Here is a 13,565-nt window from a genome sequence, read left to right as displayed (position 1 = left end):
TCCTCACTAGTCTCTCATTCAGTCACTCGTGTACCCAATTAAACCACAAAACCCCATTGGGGCAGATCTGTGTGAATCATATCAAAGGATGACATTGACAACAAGAACGGGTGATGGCTCGAGGACATTGATCTTGAAGCTTTCTAAGTATTATTTTTTCTTTAATTTTTATTTATGTGTGATCGATTGTTTGTATATGTTGATTTGCTTAATGGATTTTTGGTATGATGCTAATTTCTTAAGACAAATAATCAAAAGAGGGATGAAGCTTTGTGCGAGGATTTCTGTGTTTTTTATCTGTTTCCCACATTTTCTAAATACGGTGCAAATATCTATAAAGCGTTTTCAAAATTTAAGTGCAATTCTGAATCTGTATTAAGAAGACAATATCCTGTGTTTTTCCAATCCGCTCTACCAAATGTGTATTATATACATTTTTTATTTCGTAAAACGTAACCAAGCATACCCACTTGGGGGTGTATTATATGGAAATCATTGGATTTGAAAGATTTTGGTGGAATTAGAAAGTGTAGGCGTATTTAATGTAGACTTTTAAAGAGTCTATAATAGTATTGTTATATTTAGTTAGGACTTTTAAAAAACTATGAAAGTCTTGTGGTATTTGGTAGACTTTTTTTAAGTCACAGATTTTTGTGGAGTTTTGTGTATTGAATATGGATTTGTATAGAATTTTGTAAACTTTTTTTTAAGGGACAGATTTTTGTGGAGTTCATAAACTTTTATAGACTTCTATATCGATAAACTTTCACATAGACTGATAGACCTTCATTGACTTCTAATAAATTATGGGCAATGTTAGGCTGCTAGCTAATGAGAGATATTTCAGTATAACCAATACACCGTCACATGGTGTAAGCAGTGTATGTAACATAATATGAGTGAATGTTATTAATATTATATATACCTTAGGAGAGATAAACATGTCGTCTAATAATATCCTTACATGTTGGATTGGCTATACCCCGTAACAGTGTATCGGTTACATAGAAAAAATTCTCACTACTAGCAACATTCTCCATCTACCTTCTCCAATTACCTTTTCCCTTCTCATCTTGCCATGTGGACTTCATTCACACAAAAAACTAAAAATTTAATAAGTTGAAACTACAAATTCCTTTCAACCAAAATTGCCCTTAATAAATATGTAAAGACTTGTTTTTACAGTTGTTATCTTTTAAAATAAATATTATACTAATTACTTATTTGAAAACCTTTCATCTACACTTATTAATTATAGGGTTTTTTTTAAGTCCATTTTAAAAAATTTACTGTTTATCCGGCCTATCCGCTACAATAAAATATTGTAGCGGCCTACATTTAAAAAACCGGCACACTATAGTATTTTTAAAATGCCTTTTTTTTTTCTACTTCAATTTTGTTTTCTTCATTTCAATGTCAATTGGTACAAAAACTACACACAAAAAAATTCATAATTTAGGTATTTTTCATTCCATAAACATGTTAAATAATAACCAACATAAAACCCAAAAAATCAAGATGAGGCATCCATAATCTTTTGCGTTTTAATAGTAAATATAATTGTTACTATCGAATAGTAACAATCACTTATTGCTACTGCCTGACAGTAACAATCACATAATGACATTGTCTGACAGTAACAATCACCTATTGCTATTGCCTGGCAGTGACAATCAGAGATTGCTACTACTTGACATTAAGAATCAGAGATTGCTACTACTTGCTAGTGGCAATCAGGTATTGCTAACAATCACATATTTCTACTGCACCTATTGCTATTGTCTGGCAGTAACAATCACATATTGCTACTACCTGGAAGTAACAATCAGGTATTGTCCAATGTTACCTGGAATTCATCCACTCAAAATTATGTCTACAAACACCACTTTTTAACGCAGCAACTAAGTATCAACAAACATTTCTAAGGTACCAGTGGTGTCATATTAACAAGAAGCTAAACTCAAAAATAAACCAAAAATAAACTAAATCCAAATGAAAACTATTGTTGATTATCTAAACCCAAGAATCCAAATCAAGACAATTGCTAAACTTTGTGTCCATTTCTCCAATTTTTGTTGTCATTATGTGCACAAATTCATCAAAGTCAATGGCACCATTGCCATCCTTGTCAACATCTGCAATCATTTGAGTAATTTGCTGGAATGAAACAACAGAGCAATATGTTAGCCATTCAGTCAATGGCTATAGGAAATGAAAACTTCACCTAAAAAATCATGCATATAGGAAATGAAAAACTTCATTCATTTGTTTCGTTTACTAATTCTAATTACTACGCTAAGCAAGTTGCAAGCACCAAGCAATTAGCTTGGTTTTCAGCTCCTGAGTACTAGCTTGATGATTAGTAGTGATTAATTGATGTAAACAGTATAAAAGCAACTCCACTTTGCTAGTTAACATTATAAGGTTGAATAACTAAACATTTCAAGCAGAAAATGCAAACAAAAATTTCGCTTGGTTCAAAAATTATGAAAGGAAACTTGGCATATGCAAAAATAAAATGAATTCGCACACACCATAAACTAAGGCAAACAAGTAGATACTAAATTCATAACAACCATAAGTCATAACTTAAAGGGATGAAGTTCAAGAATCAACTCAGCAATGTTTTACATCACTTCTATATCATAACAAAAAATTTAGGAATCTAAACACTACTACAAAAATGGTTATTCTTAGCGGACAATGCTGGCGGATTAAAGTTGTCCGCCACGAATGCTTAAGAATTCATGGCGGAAGATATTATCCGCCAGGATTACTAAATCCTAGCGGTCTATTCCGCTAGCATTGATCAATACTGGCGACCAATCCGCCAGGAGTAAGTGAGAAAAAAACTCTCACGCCTCACTCAATCCTGGAGGTCCAATCCGCCAGGATTGATAAATGCTGGCCGAATAGACCGTTATGATTTAGCAATCCTGGCGGTCCAATCCGCCAGGATTAAGTGAGAGGGAAAATTCATGTGCGATCTCAATCCTGGCGGATTAGACCGCAAGCATCAATAAATCCTAGCGGTCCCAAACAGCCATGATTGAGCACTTAACCTAGTCTGCATCCTCTTTCTTCTTCTCCTTCCTTTTCTCTTCTTCCTCGCGCCGCTTCTTCCTCCTTCTCCTTCTTCCTCCTTCTCTTCTTCCTCGCGCCGATTCTTTCTTTTTCCTCCATCTTCTTGCTCTTCCTCCATCTTTCTTCTTTCTTCTTCCTCCTCATCGCTGCCACCACCACGCTCGCCACCAAGCTCCGGTAATCTCTCTCTCTCGCTTATTTCTGATTTTATTTTCAGATTTTGTTAAGTTTTTTTCTGATTTTGTTTTATAATTTGTTAGGTTTATCCAAATCTTCTCCAATTTCTTGTCTGAGAGGCCAAGATCCACTTCATTCTTGAATTCTTTGGGGGTATGCCGAATTTGATTTTTGTATATGCTAGATTATATTTAATTTTTGTATTTGTATATCTATTTTCATTATTGTTATATATGTGATTTTTTGTGTTTTTTTTTTTGCAGGCCAATTAAGTGGTGATTTTGGTGCAGCATATAAGCGTTGATTTTGATTTTGCAACAAGGTTTTTCTATGACTAGCTTGGATTTATTTTTTATATGTTTTTATATGTTGATGTGTTGAAATGTGTTAATATATGTTAGATATGTTAAAAATTATATTTGCTTGATTTAATTGATATATGTATATGTAGATATAATTTATTTGTTACAGTTCAAATAAAAAAAATGGTTAAGTAGATTAACAAACATACAACTTATTTGTGAATATTTTGTGAATTTAATTTATTTGTTCGACATATATAAATAATCATAAGTTATTATTGAATATTTTTTGAATTTAATCTAATAGGTATGAATAGGTACGCCTACATGATAGAGATTGAAAGATTGTAGGCGTCATGGTCTAGAGTTTTCATCTAAGAGGTAAAGCATGGATAGGACTTGGTTGACGATACCGCGACAGTTAGAAGCATACATAGATGAAATTAATTTGTTTTTGGATCAAGCGGCTGCGAATGGTGTTGATCCAAATAAATTCAAATGTTCGTGTAAAAAATGTTGCAATAGATATATTTTTGGAAGACAAACTATTGTGGATCATCTTCTTTGGCATGATATGGATAAAGATTACAAAAAAGCTTGGTGGCGACATCATAGGGAGCCTAATATTGGAGAGCCAAATTTAAGGGAGATAGAAGATGACGTAGGAAGAGAGATGGATAGTATGCATGATTTTCTTAATGACATATTTGTTCAACCAGTAACGGAAGAAGAGGTTGGGTCATCGACACAACCTTCTATCGTGGATGGACGTCCAGCAGAGGCCGAAAGTTTTTTCAAGTTGCTTGAAGAGGCAGATCAAGAGTTGTATCCTGGTTGTAAAGAGTTTAAGAAATTGGAGGTCGTTGTAAAATTGTACCAGATCAAGTGTTTAGGAAGTTTACCGGACAGTTTACCGGACATTTTATTCACTACGTCACTAAAGTTGGTTAAAAGAATGTTGTCTGATGGAGATTGTTTGCCAGACTCGTGTTATAAGGCAAAGAAACTTATAAATGGGTTGGGTCTCACATATGAGAAGATTGATGCATGTCCTAATGATTGCATGATATATTAGAAAGACACCTCAAAATTGACTGCATGTTCGGTTTGTGGCAAATCAAGATATAAAGATAACAAAGGAGATGATATTTCTAGAAAGAAAGTTTCAGCTAAGGTTATGTGGTACTTCCCTTTAAAATCGAGATTAAAGAGGTTTTATATGTCGAAGCATATTGCTAAACATATGAGGTGGCACGCAACTGAATGTCCCAAGAATGGGTTTATGAGGCATCCGTCAGATTCTCCGGCATGAAAGCATTTAAATAATTTGTACCTGACTTTGCGTCAAAAATTCGAAATGTGCGTTTAGGGCTGGCAAGTGATGGATTTAATCCTTTGGGCCATATGAGCAATGCCCATAGCACATGGCCTGTAGTGCTTTCTGTTTACAATTTGCCTCCATGGATGTGTATGAAGCAACCAAATTTATTATTGTCCTTGTTGATTCCAGGACCGAGAAGTCCTGAAAATGACATTGATGTGTATTTGCGACCATTAATTGATGACTTGAATGAGTTGTGAGAGGTTGGCACTACCACGTATGATGTGTTTTCAAACCAAACTTTTACGATGAAGGCTGCTGTGTTATGGACCATTAGTGATTTTCCAGCTTATGAAATGTTGTCTGGATGGAGTACTAAGGGATATAAAGCATGTTCGCATTGCATGGATGATAATGTATCTGAACATTTGCTTGTGAGTCGTAAGATTTGTTATTTGGGGCATCGGAGATTTTTACCAATTGGGCATAGGTTTTGAAGGGAACAAGCAGCATTTAATGGTCATCGAGAAGATCGTCAGGCACCAAGACAATTGAATGGGTTACAATGTCTTGAACAACTATCTAATTTGAGGTTCACTTTTGGAAAGCATGACCAAAATGCTCATGTTGGACAAAGAAGACGAAGGCCTTCAATTTCTAGAAGTAATAACCGTCAGTGGAGAAAGAAAAACATATTTTTTGAACTACCCTATTGGAGACATCTTTTGATCAGACACAATCTCGATGTCATGCATATTGAAAAGAATGTATGTGATATTGTGGTTGGAACATTGTTGGATATTGCGAAGAGGACAAAGGATGGATTAGCTGCACGTGCAGATCTTGAAGTGTTGAATATAAGACATAGTCAACACCCTCGTAGAGAAGAAGATAAAACATTTTTGCCCCCGACAATATTCACATTGACCAAAGAAGAAAAAACCTCATATTGCAAAGTGTTGTCTACTATTCGGGTTCCTGATGGGTATTTAGCAAATTTGTCTTGATGTGTGAATGTGAATGAGAGAAAAATAAATGGGTTGAAAAGTCACGATTGTCATGTTTTGATGCAACAATTACTCCTGCTTGCGATACGTGGTGTGTTACCCAAATCTGTCACTATGATTTTACTAGAGTTGAGTGCTATCTTTAGACAGTTGTGTAACAAGAAGGAAACTGAGGCAGCATTCAATCAACTAAACTCTAGAATTGCATTGACCTTATGTCAGATGGAGAAGATTTTCCCTCCTTCATTTTTTGATGTCATGGTGCATCTCCCAATTCACTTGGCAAATGAAGCTGCTATTGCAAGACCAGTTCAATATAGATGAATGTATTCCATTGAATGGTAATGGTCATTTCCTTTTGTTTAATTTGCATTAATTTTAGTTTTGGTTCTCTAATACTTTTTTTCATGTTAAATATTGAAGGTATTTGCAAACACTGAAGCGGTATGTGCGAAATAAGAGTCGTCTTGAAGGTTCTATTGCTGAAGGGTATTTGGTTGATGAAGGTTTATCTTTATGTTCCATGTACCTTAGAGATGTTGATACTCGTCGTAATCGTAAGGGTCGAAATGCAGATGATATTGGACGTGGAATATGTGGTGGGTTATCAATTTTTGACTCCACATGCCAATATCTAGGTTCAGGTGAAAATGTGGAGCTTGATCTAAATGATAGGAATCGATGCCACATATACATTCTTGATAATTGTGATGAAGTAATCCTTTTTAGAGATAAACATCGAAGGGAAAGGTTCACTAGGCGACAAATCATGAAGATAAGCAAGAAGGAATTTCCTGAATGGTTCAAGAAACATGTAAGAATTCAATTACTAAGTTTCTACGTCATGTCCCTAATATTAATTTTTACCTAATGTTTCTACATCATCTTTTTCACAGATTAATGCAAGGTTTTATGTTAATGATCCGTTGATATCCGATGACTTGCATTGGCTTGCTAATCCTCCTCGCACACTTGTGACAAAATACAAAAGCCACGCTATTAATGGTTTTAGATTTCGAATAACATCGGTGAATTATAAGCATAAGAATCAGAATTGTGGTGTATTTGTACCTGCAAATATTTCGGGTGGTGTTGGGCAAGTTAATTGCTATGGTGTTGTCACAAATATGTTTCTGGTTAGATATTATGGTCTTACCGAGGCAGAAAATATGGGTCATTGTGTGATGTTGTTTAAGTGTGATTAAGTTGATAGTGGAAGTCCTAGGGGTATGAAGACAAATCAATATGGTTTTACCTTGGTGAACTTCAATCGATTAGGATTTAGGGATGACTCTTTCATACTAGCTTCACAAGCAATGCAAGTATTTTATGTTGCAGATTTGATTAAAACAGATTGGCATGTAGTGGTCCGAACAAATCCGAGAGATTTTTTTGATGTATTAGATGATAAAGATACAATTGATAATTATGCCATACCAAATCTGGATGATCGAGTACTTGACAATGAAGATATGCAAACAAGGGTTGGCGTGGAAAAGACACCTTTTGATGAAGCATTACCTTTGCCCATTGAATTGGTTAATTCAATTGCTGACGATGAGCTTGATAATGATATGGATGTTTAGATTAAATTTTTTTTTGGTGTTGTTTTGTAATAAAGAACTCTTATGTAATAATTTTTTTTTGTGCTGGACTAGGTCTTGTGGTTTTACCTTTCGAGGATTTTCCACGTTAAAATATATTTGTGTGTTTATATATTTATTTTATAGTAATTTAGTTTTATTTAATTAATTAATATTTATGTAGTATGTATTTGGTGGTGTATATATATATGGTTAATTATAATTTATTTAGATGAGTGATAATGAAGAATATATGGACGAGCACCATGATGAGTAGGTTGAGACTAATTCAAATGGTAAGCTATAGTTTTTTTATATAAAGTTTTTATTTATTCTATTATTTCCAATATTTTTGTCATTCATGTATATTAATTTGGATTAATATGTAGCAATGCCCCAAAGGAGAAGACGTGGTCCCGAAAAGATTAAGTAGGCTGGTAAAGATCATAGGGGTAAAGAGTATTGTGAATTTAGTCCGAGCGGGAAGTGTGTTTCTCAAAACAGTATAGAGTTTTCCAAGTTTATATCTTCTGAAGTAAAAGATCCCAATAATGCTCCTCTAGTGCATGATTGGAGATTGGTTGAAGAAGAAACAAAGAATACTTTGTGGGACAGAATACGAGTATCAATTTATTTTTTTAAAATGATATTAAAAGTAAAATACCTGTAAATATTTACTTATAATTGTTTTTTTTAATCTTTTATGGATGTAGGGCACTATCACTTTTCGTGATGAGGATTTGGTAAAAATGCTCGTGATTGTTAGTTTCTAGGATTTGTTATATTGGCTATTTTCCTTGTCAAAACCATTGTATTTATTTTTATTTAATCACTCACAAGCTTTAGGCTAGATTAAGGACAAAATCAGTTGTATTGAAGAAGTCAAGAATGAACAAAGACTCAAGGTATACTGCACTTCATTCAATTCATGAAAATATCAGTTTTGTGTCCATTTGACTAGTCATAAAGAACAATGTTTTTCACGTACAGTGGTTGATACAGTGACAGACACTGCAGTGGGGCCATTTCGGGTTTTACTTTTAAAGCCCATTTCATTGAAAGCTCATTTTCTGTTTTTTACTAAACATGCATGTGCATTGCACATGACTTGGTTCCCCCACTGTATCAATCAGATCTGATTGCATCTCATTCATTCACGCCACACACTTACACACACCTCAGCACTATTCATCATCTTCTCCATTTCTGATTTTTGCAAAATAAAGCAATATTTGTTTTTACAGCTCCTAATTCCTATCCTTAGTAATACTAGGATACCCCTCTAGGACAAAAGGAATATGTCCCTTATTCGTCTCTTGTGGACAGCCATTGATTGGCTTCCACGTGGCTCGGGCAAACATGGAAATGACGTGTGTGTGTACGGGTATATGAGATATTCGGTTCAGACTTTTTGGTGGGTGTTGATGAGCATATTTTCAGTGGGTATTTTCATGTGTTCTTATCTGGGTATTTTCGGGGTGAGTGCTTATCTTTTATCAAGTTAGAAAATGTTTCTTTTTATTTTCAAAATCAAAATGATTTTCTGAACTTGTTTGTTTCATCTAAAAATCTGAATGGGCTTGAGTGTTTAAATCTTTTCATATATTTTTCAAACACATTCATTTAGATTTTAGTTGAAGGATTATGTATCAACCTTTTCATGCATCTTGCTTGAGAAGGTTGATTTTTTTTAAAGAATCCAAAATTTTCATATCATGTTCATACATTGATGAATCTACTGGGCTTGGTGTGAATTGGTGACATGGGTTGATGAGCTTGGAGTTGGAGCTGCCTTCTTCATGAATGACTGATTGCCTTGCTTATGGAAGTTGTACAAAGGGGTAAGAAAGCTGCCACTTAGTTTAGGACTTAGTGATTGAGCTTGTGTGCTGTATGCTCCCTTTGTATTGAACTTCTTCTTTAGTGGATTGCCCGATCAGCTGAAAAAGACCCCCAGTTTTTACCCTTTGTGATTTTTCTGGGTGAACATCTTGTGTGCATTCATCTCCCCTTTTGTGTTGGTATGCTTACTGACTCACTCAACTTATAAACACAAATCTGCACTGTAGCTATTTGTTTGAAATTGATATATGTCTTATAGAACTGTCTAGCTAATCACACACCACTGTAGTTGTGGATAACACTGAGATGCCTACTATGATGGGTCCTCTGAGTGTATAGGATGTCACTTGATCCTTTGTTATGTTTGATTTGTGTTGTTCACAAAAGTGATTTTTGGTTTTAGAAGTCAATCTGGAGTTTCAGATTTTAGTTACTGAATCGTCTGAGTTGTGTATGTTTGACTAGTTCCTGAATGATCATATAAATCAAAAATTGGGGTCCGATCACTGAAAGTGAAATTAATCAAGTTTATTAAGTGAATAGATCACCCAATACAAACTTTCAGTGATTAAGAGCATAACTTTGCACATTGCTGAACATGCTTATAAAGAATACAGAGCATATTTGAAAGGGAAGTATTACACTTGCAGGACGGGTGAGCGGCTGTTGAGATGTCCCAATAATGTAGATCATGTGCAGTGGGCGAAGATGGTGGAACATTGGGATAACCCAAAAACTCAGGTGACAACCTTTAATTAAATATTTAATAATATTAGTATGTGCAATTATAACTAATTTATATTCTGTTTGATCTTTTAGGAGATAGCTGTGAAAAATAAAGCTAATCGTTCTCAACAAACGATAAGCTATACATCAGGATCGTGGACATTTGAACGTCTTCGTGAAGATTATGTGAGTATAGTTAATTTTTTTCATCTTATTGAGTTACAATTTTATTTAATTAGGGCACAGAAATATATTCTAAATTATTTTTTTTAATGGTTTAAATTTTAAGAAGAAAAAGCATGGAGTTGAAACCGATCCCGTTACTTTCTTTCGTGTCACCCACACGTGCAAAGACAATAGTTGAATTGATGTGCCATCGGAGGAGATAGGGGTATAAATTATACTAGTTTTTTTTTTTTCCATAATGTGTATTTTATGTTCTTAAATTTTACTTACAAATTTATCTAAATATTTGTTTATTAGATGTCCATGGAGAATTCTGTTGACTCACGGGTTGAGTCTGGAGCGGATGACACTTCTGAACTTCGCACAGAAGTGTATGTTGAGGAGATGGGTCCTGAGAGGAAAAATAGAGTTCGACTCTATGGAGATGGGGTGACACCTGAAATGGTGCCTTATGCTAGAGCTCAATCTAGTACTTCTTCTCAGAGATCATCGAAGACAAGAAAAGCTCTTTTGGAGGCACAGTGCCTTGAATGGCAGAAGAAGCATGAGGCTATACAGGCTAAGCAGGATGCCCAAGATGAGGCAATTGAGCTGTTAAAGACTCAGCTGCAGCAGCAGCAGCAACAGATGATGATGTTTATGCAGCAGCAACAGCAAGTGATGATGCAGACACAGACACACCCGCAGAGCTCGCATCCACAACAGCCTTCTGGCCAGAGTCAGCCTCCACATTCTCCCTATGGAATGTTCTCGATGCATCCTATGTACCAGATGCCGTTTATGCCTCAGTCACCTTTGCAGATGCCTATATATCGGCCAGAGGTACCTTCTCAGTCATCTCCTGGTGGGTCACATCATTCTACGGGTGTTGGATTTTCTGGATTGCTTTCCGGTAATTTAGGTGATGAAAAATTTATGAGACAATTTGGTCTGCAGGGAGGATCAGGGTCACATTCAGCTTCTGGTTCAGGTTCTGTTGCGGGACTTGAGTAGATTATTTTTGTTTGCCTACTTTATTTTATCTCTATTAATGGAACAATATTATTTGATATGTATTGTTAATTGAAATATGTTATCTTTATTAGTGTATAATTATTATTGGAAATGTTTTATATTAATTAGTTTATTTTATATTAATTATTTCAAATATAATTTCATTTATTTTTTTTTATTTAATAATTCTGGCAGTTGTATCCGCCATGAAAGGATTTTTTAATATATTTTATTACTTTTCCTGGTGGATATATTATCAATGCCGGCGGTTATATCCGCCAAGAAATAATTTTTTTTATATATTTTATTATTTTTCCTGGCAGATATACTATCAATGCCGGCGGTTATATCCGCTAGGAATTAGTTAATGCCGGCGAATATATCCGCCTGGAATTACTCAATGTCGGCGGATATATCTGCCAGGAATAAGTCAATGCCGGCGGATACATCTGCCAGGAAAAGTTTTATGCCTTGTCAGCATGAAATGGTATTCCTACCGGATTTAGATAACTGTCTGCTAGGAAAAGTGTTTTGCCTGCGGTTTTAATGCTAGCGGAAACTCTATCCGCCACTACTTGGTATTCCTGGCGGATTTAGCTATTTTTCCACCAGAAAATTGTTTTTCCTGACGATTTAATTCCGCCATGAATAAGTGCTTTTGTAGTAGTGAAAACTACATCATGCAACTACAGAGTAAAAGCATAATAACATATCTAACTTTCTAAGAGTTCTAACAGAAGAGTAAAGACATTGATACATGCATACCACCAAATGAAAATCTCTTCTTAGTCAAAGAGGCTGAAACTCATATCCTGCAGAAACATGATTTCAGAAGTTAAAAAACACAAACACTCAAAACAACAACAATCTAGCAAAAAACATGTAAACTTGAAATAAAGAAGCAATCTAGGAACAAATTACGACTGCATTTATAAACAAACATAAATGGTGCATAATATTTGCAATAAAATCGAACTATCACGTTTCTCTAAAACAGCTTGCAATGTAACATTTGCAAAATTAAATTACAAATATTTTGTACTCAAGAACAGGGATAATATTTTCAGATTGTGCCTCAAATTTTCCTAAACCATTAAAACCAATTTCTATAAACTATCATCCAATATCCCTAACGAATTAATATCAAATTTCATCAACGAAATACCCATCAATTCATCATCAACCTCCTGCCTACAAAAATTTCAAAACAAAAAAAAAAAAGAAATAAAAAACAGCAACACATGCATCAATAATCATAACGATCCAGAGAGATGAACTACCTGGTTCACCGAGATACGAGAGAGAAGAAGGAGACTTGATACGTCGAGAGAGAGAGAAGAAGAGTGGTGTAGACCTGGAAGCGATCTTCTAGTTCGTCAAGAACGATCCCGCGCCTATACCCATATACAATGGCGGCTGGATCTTGAAGCTCGTCAATCTGATTCGGCGGAGAAGCCGTCGGGCTGTGCTCCATGGCAAAGACAAGAGAGTGAGGTCAGAGAGAGAGTGAGGGAAACAGGGATAGACGAAGAAGAAAAGACGGAGAAGAAGATGAATGTTAGAATGTGGACCGGGTTAGGTGTTATTAGACCTCCTTCAAAAAAAAAAAACACGAGTCTTAAAGGTATACAGAGCCCAAATCTGGGTTTTATAATCATTTACTTTTAATTGTAAAGAACAAAAATTTAAAAACCTAGATGATACTCACTGCCACACCCATCTGCAACAATCCAAAAGTCACTCCGTCATCTATTGAACCCAGCCCCTCCACCACCCAACACCCTCCAACGCCTAACAGCCACATCAGTATCACCGCCGTGATACAATCATCAAAATGCCGCAAGCAGGCCCACCACCATCTAGTAGTATTCTTCAGAAAATAAGCTAATTAAAGAATATCTAAATATTTACAAGAAAATAATACACATAATTCTTTTACGTAAAATACTATTACAAGATGGACTCTTATCACTAACATGTCAAAAGGTTCATGGATCTAATCTTAAAAAAAATTAGACTAGATTTTAGTAAAAAATAGTCTTAAACAAGAATGGGACCTTAATCTATCATATCCGTACATATTATATGTGCAATTAGATGATTATAGGGTTTTGGATTTGGCTAATCTAGATAATCTTTGAAAAGAAACTAAAAAATATAGATTTGGATTACGAAACCATACTATGAGATGATTCCAACAATCAAATATTATCATAGTACAAAGAGAGTGAATGGCCCATATTAATCAAAAGTGGGAGAAAAAAAGTTGACAAAGCAATCATATTAATATATAGTGTGTAGACGTGTAGTATATATATACTATATTATAATACAAAGAGTTAAT

The 13,565-nt window shown here is 34.9% G+C and overlaps 2 pseudogenes; both read left to right on the top strand.

Moving 5' to 3' along the window:
* Positions 1-3,951: 3,951 nt before the first annotated feature.
* LOC147279821 (uncharacterized) lies at positions 3,952-7,477 on the top strand (annotated as a pseudogene).
* A 388-nt stretch (positions 7,478-7,865) lies between these two features.
* Positions 7,866-11,221, top strand: LOC147279820 (uncharacterized; annotated as a pseudogene).
* The last annotated feature ends 2,344 nt before the right edge of the window (positions 11,222-13,565 follow it).

The sequence above is a fragment of the Dryas octopetala genome, chromosome 7 (assembly GCF_963921425.1).
Source record: "Dryas octopetala chromosome 7, drDryOcto1.1, whole genome shotgun sequence".
Classification (NCBI taxonomy): Eukaryota; Viridiplantae; Streptophyta; class Magnoliopsida; order Rosales; family Rosaceae; genus Dryas; species Dryas octopetala.
The sequence above is the reverse complement of the archived record's forward strand: the minus strand, read 5'-3'. Positions and strand labels throughout refer to the sequence as shown.